This window comes from Botryllus schlosseri, chromosome 3 (genome assembly GCF_051294905.1).
Source record: "Botryllus schlosseri isolate E-star chromosome 3, Bs_hap1, whole genome shotgun sequence".
NCBI classification, from domain to species: Eukaryota; Metazoa; Chordata; class Ascidiacea; order Stolidobranchia; family Styelidae; genus Botryllus; species Botryllus schlosseri.
The window spans coordinates 32934929-32949548 of record NC_137238.1 but is presented as its reverse complement, the minus strand read 5'-3'; the positions used below and the strand labels follow the sequence as shown (position 1 = coordinate 32949548).

Sequence of the window (14620 nt, the reverse complement as noted above, 5' to 3'; positions counted from 1 at the left end):
ACCAATCACCATGTTCCTGGGGGTTTAACAGCAGAGCAGTCGTATGTTCAATGCTCAATTTTCATATATTAGTGCCGAACCTCGGAATGCGAAATATGCCTGTGAATATTGTGGGTATTCAGCAGACCCAAAATTTCATCATCAGCACGACCTTGTTGGCCAATTGCATACGGTTCGAAAATAATGATCACTATGTATTACGCGAAATGAAAGAGAGGATAAAAACGTGATTTCGTTACACATGTCTATATGACGAGCACGAGCCGAGAAATTCCATCTCACCGTTGCAATGAATCGGATGAGCAAATATTCGTTTTTTCGTGATAGTTCTTTACTCGGACCGCGAAATTGGACAGTGTTATTGCGAGTATGCAAGTATGCATGCTAATTGCAATTCATTACTGCGCATCATTGTCATTCACTCCAGTAAGGATTTTCGAGCTTAAATAGGGGATGACAGAAGAGTAGCCCAAAACTCCATGGTATTCTATGTTGGAGAAAAATTACTGATTTGATACGCGATTTCCAATTTGTAATCATCTGTTTTGTAAACTTGTAAATGTGCAAACTGCATATAGTTTAATTCGTTATTGGCATGGCGCAATGTGCACGGCACAGTGTTTAATTCGATTATTCGATTCGTTTCAACGGAAAAATATTATTCCGATAAACTTGATCGACACCGGATGGACTGGTAACGAGTGCATAAATATCAAACGTCAAATCATTGGCCATTTGGTACAAATCGAATTTCTATTGATCACGTCGTTATATCCGCCCATTTTGCTCTTACTACAGTTATAGTTGAATAGTAATCGCACATTTAAAGATTGAATTGAGCTGTATGGCTTAATGTTAACGAGTACAGTGCCAGTGTTAAAACACCGCATCAGAATTTTAATGCTGTACACAGCAATGGCACGGAGTAAAGTGCGTTCTAGTGCAACTATGATGTTATCGACAATTGACAAGTATTCATCGTGTCGTCACAAGCCGACACGGCGGCACCTATGTCTTCGTGCTGCATCCGATGTTACTGACTGCCGACAGACTCTATATCAGGGGTCGGCAACCTTTTGCTAGTCGCGGGCCAAATTTCGGGTGTACAACCTTTTGGCGGGCCGGACTTTTTCTTAGTACTATATTTTACGCTCACTTCGGTATATTATCCTACATTGCTGCAATCTCAATCATACCAATCCGAAGACACATGTATTTACACTTCAACGACACAGAATAATTGTGACAATTGACGCAGCTTGCTTTTTGAATGGTTTTGAACTTCTGGTAACAAGTCAGATGAAACAAGAATCAGACCCTATTCAAAATGGACGTCCGAAATACGTGATCTTAGCTTGCTCTTCGTGAATTTCATTGTTCAAAACTATTATTCACATGCGTACGTGCTTCCAAAAATCGATGCATTTTCTTTTGCATTGCTAGTCAAGCTGGGATAAAGACCAATTTCAAGAACGTACTCTTTGTCAAAGTCATGCAGCGATATGCTCTTTGTATGAAATTTGTCATTCAATTCAACTGCATCGCATTTCAGAAAGACCCATTTGAAATTTTCAGGCAATGGTATTGGCGTCCACATTAAACAGATTACTGAATAGTCAGAATTCATTTTGTAGAGAAGGAATGTCGGAAAAGCGGGTGAATATTCAGTAGTTAAATTTCGTATCACAGTTACAAATGTAGTGTTGGTACTAGGTTTTCTCTCCTCCAGTATAGGAAAGTGAGCATAATTTTATTTGTACTGTTGACATTTCCAGAGTCACAGATTTGTTTTGAATGCGCCTCAACATCCCATGCATGTAGTTGTTTTCCCCCTGAAGTTGCAAGTTCAATTTGTTCAGATGTGACTTTAAATGTACCAGGAAAGCAAGATGAGATACCCATTTTCGATTACAAGATTATGAGTCGGCGATATTTGTGTTTTCGAGGAAAGTTGCTATTTCATTTCTCAGTTCATACACTCAAGTAAGCATAGCTGCTCGACTCAATGAGCGAACATGACAGATATAGGCGTACATGACATCGCCATATTGATTCTCTGCTTCCAGTAATATCTGGCGTAACTGATTCAGTTGATGAGACAAAAAACAGTTTTCACCATTGTGGCCAAAACACTATTCAGGTTTTTTGTCTTGGCACACAATGCCTTCTGGAAAATCAGACTATAGACAGGCTAACTAACATACGGAAGCTAGTTATCTATAATTGAATAGTTTGAGATTCCGTCATTGCGTCTGAGATGCTCCAAGCGTTTTTTGAATCACAGGAAGGACACCTTTATTGTCACACCCCGTTAGAGTGGTAAACCCTTTAAAAAAGTATGTAACACCTTCGGTTGCGAGATACACCCGATTGATATAAACACTAGGGCTCTTCAAAAATGACTTTTTTTCTCAAATCGTACAGGCAACTTGATAAAAATGTTAGGTTACCTAATTTAAGCCTACACACAAAATTTGGATCAATTCCAGCCAGTAACCGCTTTGCTACAGGAGAAGAAAGTTTATATTTATTATATAAAAATAAACAATAAAAAATTTGAAAATTTTCTGTTCACCCAATGAAAGTGTTAGGCTGTCTATAGAAACGATGCTCACCAAATTGGGTTCAATTCCAACCAGTGGAAGCGGAGATATTGCCATCGAAAAATTTGGATTTGAATAAAATAGTATTTACGGTGACCGATTCTTTGTTTATTTATGATAGTTGTGCTCACCGTAAATACTATTTTATTCGAATCCAAATTTTTCGACGGCAATAACTCCGCATCCACTGGTTGGAATTGAACCAAATTTTGTGAGGATCGTTTCTATAGACGGCCTAACACTTTTATAGGGTGAACAGAAAATTTTCAAATTTTTTATTATTTATTTTTATATAATAATTAGAAACTTTCTTCTCTTGTAGCAAAGCGGTTACTGGCTGGAATTGAACCAAATTTTGTGTGTAGGCCTAAATTAGGTAACCTAACAATTTTATCAAGTAGCCAGTACGATTTGAGAAAAAAAGTCATTTTTGAAGAGCCCTAATAAACACTGATCCAGTCTAGTCTATCTCCATCTCCTACTTCAACCACCTTCGTTTTATGGCGTAACAATAGACTAATACGATGTAGGCTACTATTATATCGTAGCAATGCCTCATTTTTTTCATGCAGCGCTGTACTTCAGATTGAAACTCATTATGAAGCGGCGGGCCGTATTCCTGTGATAACTAATTATTATGTCGCGGGCCGGACGATTTCGCTTGGCGGGCAGGATCCGGCCCGCGGGCCGTAGGTTGCCGACCCTTGCTCTAGATTACTATAGATAACTAACCTACGGGTAAATTAATAATCTATATCGACCAGGGGTGGCCAACCTTTTCGACTAAAGGCCCACATGAAATTGACGAACGAGTGCGCTGCATACTAGCCGCGCCAGGCACGTAAAATTTTCTAAGTTAATATTATTATTACGTGGGTATATTGCGTGTCGACTGTATACCGGCACCGCCCGATGGGCTCAATCTGCAAGGACAGGACTATTCGACATCTGGACATATCGATATCGAAGATTTCCGCTAATATACGACATAATTTTGTGCCTACATTTCATCGTCGACGATCTTTCTGCGAGCGCACACGCGAAATACTTTCTCTCGTAATTGCGAATGTATTTAGACTCAATCGGCTAGATCAGGCGTTTTTTCATTTTCAGGTGGGGGTAGGCTACAGATAACGAAATCGTGTGACAATTAAACACGCGAAGCGTGAAGAAAATTTTTACTACTTTTTTAGTTTATTGTAATGTACGACGATTTACTAAAAATGTTAGTGGGCCCTGTATGCCAATGCGTCGGAACTGATATTTTAGTCCAGTCATCAACATCTCAAGTGTCGCAGCCAGACTAAGCATATCTTGGTGGGCCTAGCGAGTTCAATTTCGATAATATAACATAATTTCGATAATATAATTGGAAATTAGCTCGTGGGCTACTCGAAGCCTTCTCGCGGGCCACATATGGCCCGCAGGCCGCGGGTTGCCCACCCCTTATAGAGACAGACACCTTCGATAGTTTTCAGAGCCGGAGCCGGAGCTGGAGCCGGAGCAGTGGTAACAATGCGGCTCCGGAGCTGGAGCTGGAGCTAATGTATGATAAAAGAAAGCTCCGGAGCCGGAGCAATGCAAATTTACGGCTGCTCCGAAGCCCTGATCGCATTCACATATGATCCGCGGCTGTCAAATAAGTAGCCATCGTGTATGTATGTACTTACATTCAAGAAGAAGTAACGATTTTAAGGCACGGTAAGTATTCTATAGGTCCAATGATGCCTAAAGCAGTAAAATTGTCAAGCATAAGTGGAAGTAGTCAAGTGATAGACTGCATTTTTGGTAACGATGTAAAGCGATTGGTGTTCTTCTTCCGATAGCACCATGGACAGCATCAGGTATGCGGACAGGCGACACAGAGCGAACTGTATAGTTTCGATTCAGTCATTCTGACAGAATGCTATCTTGATCTTTCTAGACTCAAGCGGGATTTGACTCAGCTACATGTTTACCTGTTGAGTCTTCCTGCAAATTGATGGCATACCCATCGGTACCAAATTCCCTACAAAACATTATACCCTAGTTTCTATTTCAGAATCTCCGAAGTAAAGAGTACAAACATAGACAAAACCTACTTGAGTACCCCGAAAAACGTAGCAGTACTCCGTTTCTGACTAGCTATGTATTTACTACCGATATACGGATATAGAATGACGGGTGCACTCCGCAAACCGCACATGCACACGCCTATTTAAGACACTGGGATATTGCAGAGCTACTGATTTATTACAACTAAAGATATATCTACAAACAAAGATATATGTAACTAGAGCGACAATTTAAATTATAGTGAGGCCGATTCCATATGGGCGTGAATAGTGGAGTCCATGATTGTAACCAAGTCACAAGGTTCCGAGTCCTAAGTAAACTTGACCTTTAGTTCTGACTCAAATCAAGTCGGGCTATTTCCAATCAACCACCTGGTTCAAATCACGGAGCAACGGGTCGAGTTCAAGTCAGGCTCAACTAACTTTCGTAATACTATTAGGTGATATCGAAGGCCTCGGATTAATATTGCACTCATTTTCCCTTCTCTACGCAGGTTTATTTAATCAAATAAAAGACATTTTCGGGGCCTATTTTTCGGTCATCGATCCTGATATACCAGATTCACATAACTCATATAGACTGTGTCAAGTTATATGACTCGGTACAATCATGCTAAATGACTCTGGTACAAGTCGAGTCAGTCCGCAAATTGACTCGAGTGAAGTCGAGTCGAGTCAACTTAAAAAATGAGGCTCGGGGCAATACAACTCTGCTGTCGTCTGATCCAAATCTGTTGTGATTTGAGTTGGCCAAATCATATTTATAGAAGTCTTCAACAATATTAGATTTTAGTGGTTTTACTCAGTTCATGGGGAGCTTTCACCCTTTCAGTAACTACAATCCTCTTGACACTAATCGAATTACCGTACTATTATATACGAGCGAACGGGGGTAATGTTTCGCCGCCATAATTCTGCGGCGAATATCAATCGGCAAGTAGATAATCAGATAGGGACGGATTTCTACCTAATTGATTTTCGGAATCAACCCGTGACGGACTTTTCATTATCGTACACTACGATACCTTAACATGAGCAGCATCAAAGATCTTCCGGTAGATGTACTTGGTAAAATTCTGATAGGACGAAATGCGTTCCACATTCGCATGCGAATCAGATTGCTATGGAATTAACTATATAGGCTACCATAACCAGAGGACTCTTGCTCCATCCCCGCTGGCTGTCGCCCAAGAACCCAAAAGCTGATGCAAATGTCTCAGCTTGAGCAGTGTTATGCTGGGTCAACTCCACGCTCAGACGGAGAACGAAGTACTTTCTCTCCTAATTCATATAAGATTACGGGGAATATCCGAGTCGGTGTAGTTAGGCATAAGCTGGTGTCACGTATTATTCTACTATAGCTAGTTTGACAATGGACGTTCTACCCAAAACTAACGGCATCTGTCACAGTGTGTGTAGACAATCCAGGCTTCTCGGACCTTTGGTTTTACACTCAAATTTAAGTAACATGCTCGAGTCACAAAAATATGCCTTGGACTCGGACCACTACTCACTGACTTGGTGGAGAATTGAAAATGACTAGACTTGACTCGAGTCAAAATTGTAAAAGTGAGATAGACTTGTGACTAACGATCTAATGACTGTCGCATTTCCGGAACAGCAGATTTTATGATTTTATTAGATACCATTATACATTTAGATTTTAGATTTGGGAGAAAACATACTGCGGGCCGTAGACTATCGAGTACTCCACCACTTAAAAAGCCTACTTGAGCTGCTCCTGGACGCAAACAAGCTCTACCATCTCGGAGCCATAAAATCCCCACATCTCCAAACCCTCGACGTATCCTTCAACAGGCTGCGGCGTTTCCCCGACTGGAAAGAAAATAGAGTCAAGGTTTTAAAAGCGTCGCGGACCCAATTTCGAAACATAACCGCAGGCTCGTTGAAGGGAGCCGAACGTCTAGAGGAGATTGACTTGAGTCTGAACGAAATTTCGCAAATAGACTACAGTTCGTTTCAAGACAGCCCGTTATTGCAACTCCTAGACTTGGACGGTAACTCCGTCGATAAATTCTTGGACGTCCAAATTCCCAATTTGCAAGTGCTGAGCATCTCAAACAATCACATCGATAAAATCGATCGGACGTTTGAGCAAGTAGCTCCGCTGTTGCATACTTTGAAGATGGAAAACAACAATCTGTCTTTTGTAGACCCTGACGTTTTCGACGGTGTCTTTTCGTTGCGCGTTGTAGATTTCTCGCATGATATGTTCAATTTACGACTGTAGCCTCAAGCCTTTTGTGTAGTGGATGGCTCAAAACGAGGAGTTAGTACAAGACGCGTACTTATACCAATGCAATAGGGCGGGGAACGTGATGTTCACGGTGAACGCAAACATGGATTGTGAAGAAATTGGGAAAGCCGAAGTAAGAGAAATGGTTGGTATCCACATAAACAAAGATACATCAAACTTGCCGGTCTATTTCGTGACTAATTTTAACGTTATTGAACAAACCCAGTTTTTTAAACCCGGCTCGTGAGTATTAAATCAACAGTGTCAATTCGGTTTCAGTTTGCTTGCTTCCATTTGCCTTGCCAACCAGAATAAGGGTCATCTTCGCCTTTATATGGATTTGCTCGGTGTTTTCATTCCCAATTCATATTGTTACTGGGTGATAGTCTGACTATTTCTGGTGCCGTAAGTCGCGATGATGCATCTTGCTATTTTGAAACGCCTCGCCTATGATTAACTTCTTAAAGTTTGCGACCCGTCTACCTAATCTGCTTTATTGAATTACTTGCTAAAATGCTAACAATTTTATGGGGTTGACCGAAATATTTAAAATTTTACTTTTATTTTTATATAATAAATTCGAAACGTTCTACTGCAAGGATCCCGATTCTACTGGTTGGAATTAAGCCAAATTTATTGCGCAGCGTTGTTTTAACCAAACTAACATTATAACAACATTTTAACGCTTTAATAAGCTGATATTTTTAGAACGACGCCAGTGAGGATGATGATGATGACGAAGCCGACGAAGATTCATGCTTATGTATCGAGCCTGAGATGTAGGCGATTGAGTGTCATCGCGTAGCTCGTTAAGAGAAATTCTAAGGTCGATGATTTCGTGCCGTTGGTTGCGCTGAAGGCTTGTTTATTATACCTTTGAATCGCCCGAATAGAGAAAAGCATTCGGATACTTGCTTTTATTTATTGTCATTTCTATTGTCTGTTTCCACCCTCTATTATTTTGCTTTAAGTGCAATATTATTTCGCCCATATCGATGTCGGCTGTGTTCGTTCTGTATGTCTTATGATTTTAAACTTAATATATATTTCATCACAAGTAACAACCCAGCAAACACAGTACAGACCAAAGATGTAGAAAAGCCGAGCCGATATAGTAGATATTAGATCTCGGCAGGTCGTAGAAAGGGGGATTTTGTGTCGACTCAATTCAACGTCTTTTCCATGTCCTTCAATAATAAAAATATTATGCAGATGCTACAGCCTTTAAACATGGTGAGTAGAATGTAGATCCTACGTTAGAAGAAGAAGATCCTGATATAATAACCTGTTTTCTACCACTATGGGCTTAACCTGATCACGGCTGCGTACACACACCACATTATTTACTACATATTAATCATTTGTGATAATTTAATTTCAAACGAATTGGCAATAATGCCGTTGTAAAAAATAAAACGAACAAACGAACGAATGTCTTTAGAAAGAAAGTGAAAACAGTCCTTATCATCAGGTTTCATCTTCTGATGAGTCAGTTAAATAACCAGCATGCGGCCTTTTTTTTCAACACCCTGCAGAAATAAAATGAAAATGATGATTAATAGCTAAGACATTCGTACTGCGAAAATGGCAGAGGTAGCGACTAACGAATGACTCCTACATTTTTTTCGCCCATACTTACTAAAATGGATTCGATTCTGAACTATTTCCACTCAAGTTTTCAAGTTTTATTATTATATTTTTTAATATTATATGACTAGAGAACTGACTTCAATCGTCACTTCTACTTGATTATCAAGATCAACGATGACTACTTCAGCACTCTTTGAAAACAGCCACCAACACAAAAAGAATTCTTGACTAAAATTTCTTCACATTCTGTCCAAAATGATCAATTCAACAATCCAAATGAATCAGTTATTTGGCAGCTAGTTGGAGAGATATATACTCAAGTCTAGAAAGTGGAATGATACTCTGCCTGGAAAGCTGAAGACCTAACAATATTGTGTACAGAGAACAAAACATTTGAGTGGCGGCACTGGTATAGACATTAATAAATTATTAGAATTGACAGCAAGATAACCAGCAAGACATTAAAATGAGAATTAGTGCAGTTTCTTAGGCTGTAGTGATACTCAGCCAGTAATTGACCTAGCAGAGAGCAAAACGTTGTAAATAAAGCGAGCGAAACCTCCGACAAATGATACGATAAAACATTAGAATCGACAGTCTTACTAGAAGCAGAATAACAATCATGAGGGGTTAGAGAACAGAAGCCCGGGAAGTGACCATCAGAAATTACTGCATACTGGCCGAACAAATCCATGACCACTAACAAATGGTCTTTCAATAGTCAATATTGATACCAAATGACACCACCCCTATTTCATAGCAACATTTAGCAAATACAGCGCTGGAGTCAACCTTATATAAGCCCTAACCAAACGACCATTAGTTTTCCCACCTACTACTTCGCGGATGGAAATACGCATTAAAGCGAACGGACGCGAATTGTCACACTCTTGCTATTTCTGCTCCTTTTTTCTCTTCGTTCCTCTTCTCTGTCGCTTCCGCTTGAGGAGAGAAACAGTCGGCCGCGTTTACGGATCGTGAATTCCCGGTGGGTGATTCTTCCTCGAACGGTCAGCACCTTGAAAATTGAGAACAATGTTGATGCAAAATGCATGACAATTTGAAAGTTACATCATTCTAATTATTCCAGTTATGGCCGTGAATCGTTACAAGTGCGGTAACCATAAGAATTATTACTATACTTCAACTACAAATACAATATATTGTATAAAATGATTACCAATTCTTTTACGTTGATCGAGTCCCAAATAGATGAAATATGTCAAAGAATTTGCTAAATTTTTGTATAATTCGACAGATTCCGAAATCTTCTCAAAGTGCACCTTTCAAAAATTTGATATCAAGACTCCCAACACTTTACAATTCGAAGTTGGATGGCTTTACCAATACAAGCAAACAGTTTGTATCGCAATTGACAATTATGTAGAGAACGCTGCGAGACATATGAGTAGGCCTACCCTAAAACGTTTCTCTGACATGGACATTAGGGCTCTTAAAATATGACTTTTTTCTCAAATCGTTCTGGCTACTTGATAAAATTGTTAGGTTACCTAATTTAAGCCTAAACACAAAATTTGGTTCAATTCCAGCCAGTAACCGCTTTGCTACAGGAGAAGAAAGTTTCTATTCATTATATAAAAATAAATAGGTAATAAAAATTTGAAAATTTTCTGTTCACCCCATGAAAGTGTTAGGCTGTCTATAGAAACGATGCTCACCAAATTTGGTTCAATTCCAACCAGTGGAAGCGGAGATATTGCCGTCGAAAAATTTGGATTTGAATAAAATAGTATTTACGGTGACCGATTCTTTGTTTACTTATTAAAGTTATTAAAATCCAAATTTTTCGACAGCAATAACTCCGCTTCCACTGGTTGGAATTGAACCAAATTTGGTGAGCATCGTTTCTATAGACAGCCTAACACTTTCATGGGGTGAACAGAAAATTTTCAAATTTTTTATTATTTTTTTTATATAATAAATAGAAACTTTCTTCTCCTGTAGCAAAGCGGTTACTGGCTGGATTTGAACCATATTTTGTTTGTAGGCTTAAATTAGGTAACCTAACAATTTTATCAAGTAGCCAGTACGATTTGAGAAAAAAAGTCATTTTTGAAGAACCCTACTGTTCATGACCGTCCACGTTTAGAGTTGCATCTCAAAGATGCTAAAATAAGCCTAAATATAATCCAAGCAATACGATCGTCCACTTTGACTGACTGAATTTCTAAAAACACCTTGATAGCTTCCACATCTTACGTTTATATATACTGTCTGCTATCGGCACAACAAAGTAGGCCTATTTAAAAATACCAAAACAGATTCAACATACCACATCTCTTGCAAACTTCTTTAAATCCTCCTTTGTGGTGAGTTGCTTTGGAATTCTTCTAGGATCAATTCCGATATTGTTTTATCATATACAATCTATGGCGGAATAAAAGTTTCGGATAAGTTCTAAAACGAACACAATTTTCCACACAAAAGTCAATTGCCACACGAAATGCCAAATGCTACGGTCTCATTTTACAAGGTATGGCGAGGAAACGTAGTGGTACGTTCCATTATAGCTAAACACCAATGAATTGCGGGTTCTAGCGTGACACGTCGACTCCATAATTCCTACCGAAGTGTTGGCCGTTTATCTAGGCTACTCCTCGCCATCTGATTCGCATAGATATGTCTTAAAAAGCCTAGGAGTGGGCCATGCTGTAAGTGGGCAGATGGTTGCCGATGCACCCGGCACTTGGTGAATTCGGCCGCACAAACTCGGCACTTGGTGAATTCGGCCCTCGGGAAATTTTGAAATGAAGTGTATTTACAGCTATTAATATGAATTATCAAACTAATAATAGTATTATCAAGTGATTCGTCAATCTTGTAAGGAGGTCAGGGCATCCGTAGATCGCGCAGTCACGGCGTGATTAGATCACGGATTGCGTAGCCACGGGAAATAACACAGCGCTCATATACCGACCACGCGCGGTCTGCTTGGAATCGATAGCGTGAGTCACGGGCCTGTGTCGTGTAAGTTTTGAGAAGATGGATCTTGGCGTTGTATGTGAGATCAAAACTGTGGAACATCAAGCGGCGCTTCTTCGTTTATCGATCACGACAAGCCAGTGTTCCTCATCAACAAATGTTTCGCATGATCACGTCAAAATAAATTATTTTTTGCCTTTGGAGAGACGATTCCACTCTGGGATTAGGGTGTCTCGATAACACGGTTGAAGGATCCCAAGATTACGAGATCTACCACGAGCCACGACACGTTTAAATTTCCTTTTTGATACTGTTCATTCATACTAAATGCATTTCTAATGCGAAGGTGTTCTAGTGCCAATTCCTCCAAGGGCCGAGTTCACCAAGTGAAGAGCGTCGCGTTATTTCCCGCAATTACGCAATCTGTGATCTAATCACGCCGTGACTGTGTGATCTACGCATGCCCTGACCGCCGTACAACATTGACAACCACTCAAAGTGCCAAGTTCACCGGCAAACATTCCAGCAACCAATCATGGTGACCGGTACCGCTACGAGATCTACCACGGCCGAATTCACCAAGTGCCGAGTTTGTGCGGCCGAATTCACTAAGTGCCGAGTTCACTGGTAATCGGGCAGATACGGAATAATAATAAGAACCGACCTGGTGTAAAATGACCAGTGTAGTCGAACCACCACCATGAACACCACAAACAAACAAATAAACATCTAACAAGGAAAAGAAATTACCTTTGCAGCCTTTGACAAACACAGTTACCATTGAAACCAGCAATTAAGGTCTTATTCGAAAGCAGAATAACAACTGTTTTAGTGGACATATCAAATCAAATGTTGGAAAGTTCATGTAAAATAGCCCAAAATATTATCTTACTGTGACCATATTTCATCAATATGGTCTGGCTAGCCAAATTCTCTGGGCCAACATAATCAAGCTGCGTTTGGTTTCAACGATTAATAATCTTGTCACTGGATTCGAGGTATAATTGCACTCAAATATCAAATTTTGCTCCATTAATCAACATCAAGTTGAAAATGTCCATTCTTGCACCAACTTTTATAAAATCATGAATCAGTGTTCTACAGGAATGTATCTATATGACTTATATACCTAGAAAATTCAAGCATAAATATTATGATATACCGTAGGTATAGGTACCGGTAATTCAGATGTTTGAAGCGAATTATAGTGGTCTAATTTCACTAAATTAGAGCGAAATGCCAGCAATATAATTGTAATCTAATTCGGAAAAACGGTTTAGCTCTAATTCTAACCTGGAAAAGCTGAAACTTTTCTATAGTTATCTACACCTGTTTTGCAGAAATAAGTCAAACAGCTCTAGGCGTCATATACTACAGGCAATTCGAAATACCCCATAAGCTATATGCTACTGCATATATACCTTTAACCCGCTACCTCAGTCAGCCACAATTCCTATATATTTACGGCATTTACCATACAGAAAGAGCGAACTATGCCTGGCTGCGACCTGTTGCGCTTCAAATCTTTTTATGGCGCGATGACGTAAAATTTGAATCGCCGAAATATTCTAGAAGTCACGCATCGATAATCATATTCCTAAACGTACAACATATCACTTATTTGGTTATTCTCTGAATAAAACTATTAACCATACTCGTTGAACATGCGAGATTACCGAAAGAGCGAATATATATATAATGAAGATCATATATATCAGAGGAAAACAAAACTATTCGACCTTAGAGCAACAACACGAATATACAACACCGGTGACATCCTCACGCAATAAAACGAAGGGAGAACATTGTTTTCTAATGGATAGAACGAAGCTACCGCATGAGATCGAACAAAACCGGATAGAATTCATCGTGATTGAATGTACCGACAAAGTCATCCTTTCTACGTATTTTAGTCGTACCCGCGAGAGATAGAAAATTTGCATTATTAGGTTAACTACCGGATATAACGAAGCCTAATGCATGAGATGGAACAACACCGAGTATGAATTTATTCTGATTGAATATAACCACAAGACCATCCTACTACGTATTTTAGACATTCCCTCGACACTTAGAAAATCAGAACCTAATCGAGATGATCCCGGATGATCCTTTTACGGTTTTGTGTTTGCTGGGAAACATCTTTGTCCGCGATATGTAGCACGGCAATCGCTATTCTGAACTCACCAACTCCTTGAATGACAACAGTCCTACTTCTTAAGGTCTAATACCTTGAGAAGGTACGAGCGCGACATCTTGGTAGCAGAGATGAGCGGATTTGAAATTTCTATGTTCTAATCCAATCCAAATCCGAACCTTCAAATCCAAATCCTAATCCATAACTTCTTCATATTCAAGTCCATGTCCAATCCTAATCCAATTCCAACTGGAAATTCAGAAAGAATACTAATTTATGCAATGGAGGGATTCGAAAATTTTCTTTCACAACCAGCGATTCACTTAATTCAAGATAACTTAGTAACCATAAGTACATTAATAACTGCTCTGAATAAAGTTTGTCGCTATTCGCCACACGACATTTCAATCTCCCAGAAAATAGGTAAATCCAATCCATATCCGTTCTGAAAAAAATGTCTCATCCAAATCCAATCTAAATCTGACAAAATTTCACAAATCCTTTTTTGCAAAACCTAATCCTAATCCATGCTCATCTCTGCTTGGTAGGTGTTATGTATTAGTCAACTTCAGTCTCTTTTTGATATTTAACAGGACGATCATAAATGACCATGGCTTATCTACTATATTCAATAAACTCCCAATCGTTAGCCAAGGCAAGCGCATGATTAGCCCTACAATGTATAGCGCCTCGACAAAAATTGCATTGTCGTAACAACGTTGCAGTGCTTATGCAATATCAAACAAATGCGGTATCTCAGATGGCATGAAGAGGGCAATGCTGGTAAAAACGAATGGATGCCGCACTTGAAGTAAAGTTGTGGTACTGAATCTGAATCAACTTATGAAGTGTCTCGTTATATATCTATTCAAGAGGGTAGCTTTATCAAGGTTGTTTTGACCTGGAATTCAATAACAAATTCAAAATATTAATCACCGTGGGATTATGTATTTTCAGGCGGTGAGGACATACAGTGTGATACAGTAAAACACTGTTTCCCATCCCTCTTGACATCGCCACACCCTCTCAGAGGGAA

The 14620-nt window shown here is 39.5% G+C and overlaps 1 long non-coding RNA gene across 1 annotated transcript; it reads right to left on the bottom strand.

Moving 5' to 3' along the window:
• Positions 1-7976: 7976 nt before the first annotated feature.
• On the bottom strand, positions 7977-13584 carry LOC145436375 (uncharacterized). Its single transcript, XR_013914289.1, has 3 exons — positions 12198-13584; positions 10798-10892; positions 7977-9522 (listed from the first exon to the last, which is right to left on the bottom strand). It is a non-coding gene; the product is annotated as an uncharacterized LOC145436375 (long non-coding RNA).
• Between the last annotated feature and the right edge of the window lie 1036 nt (positions 13585-14620).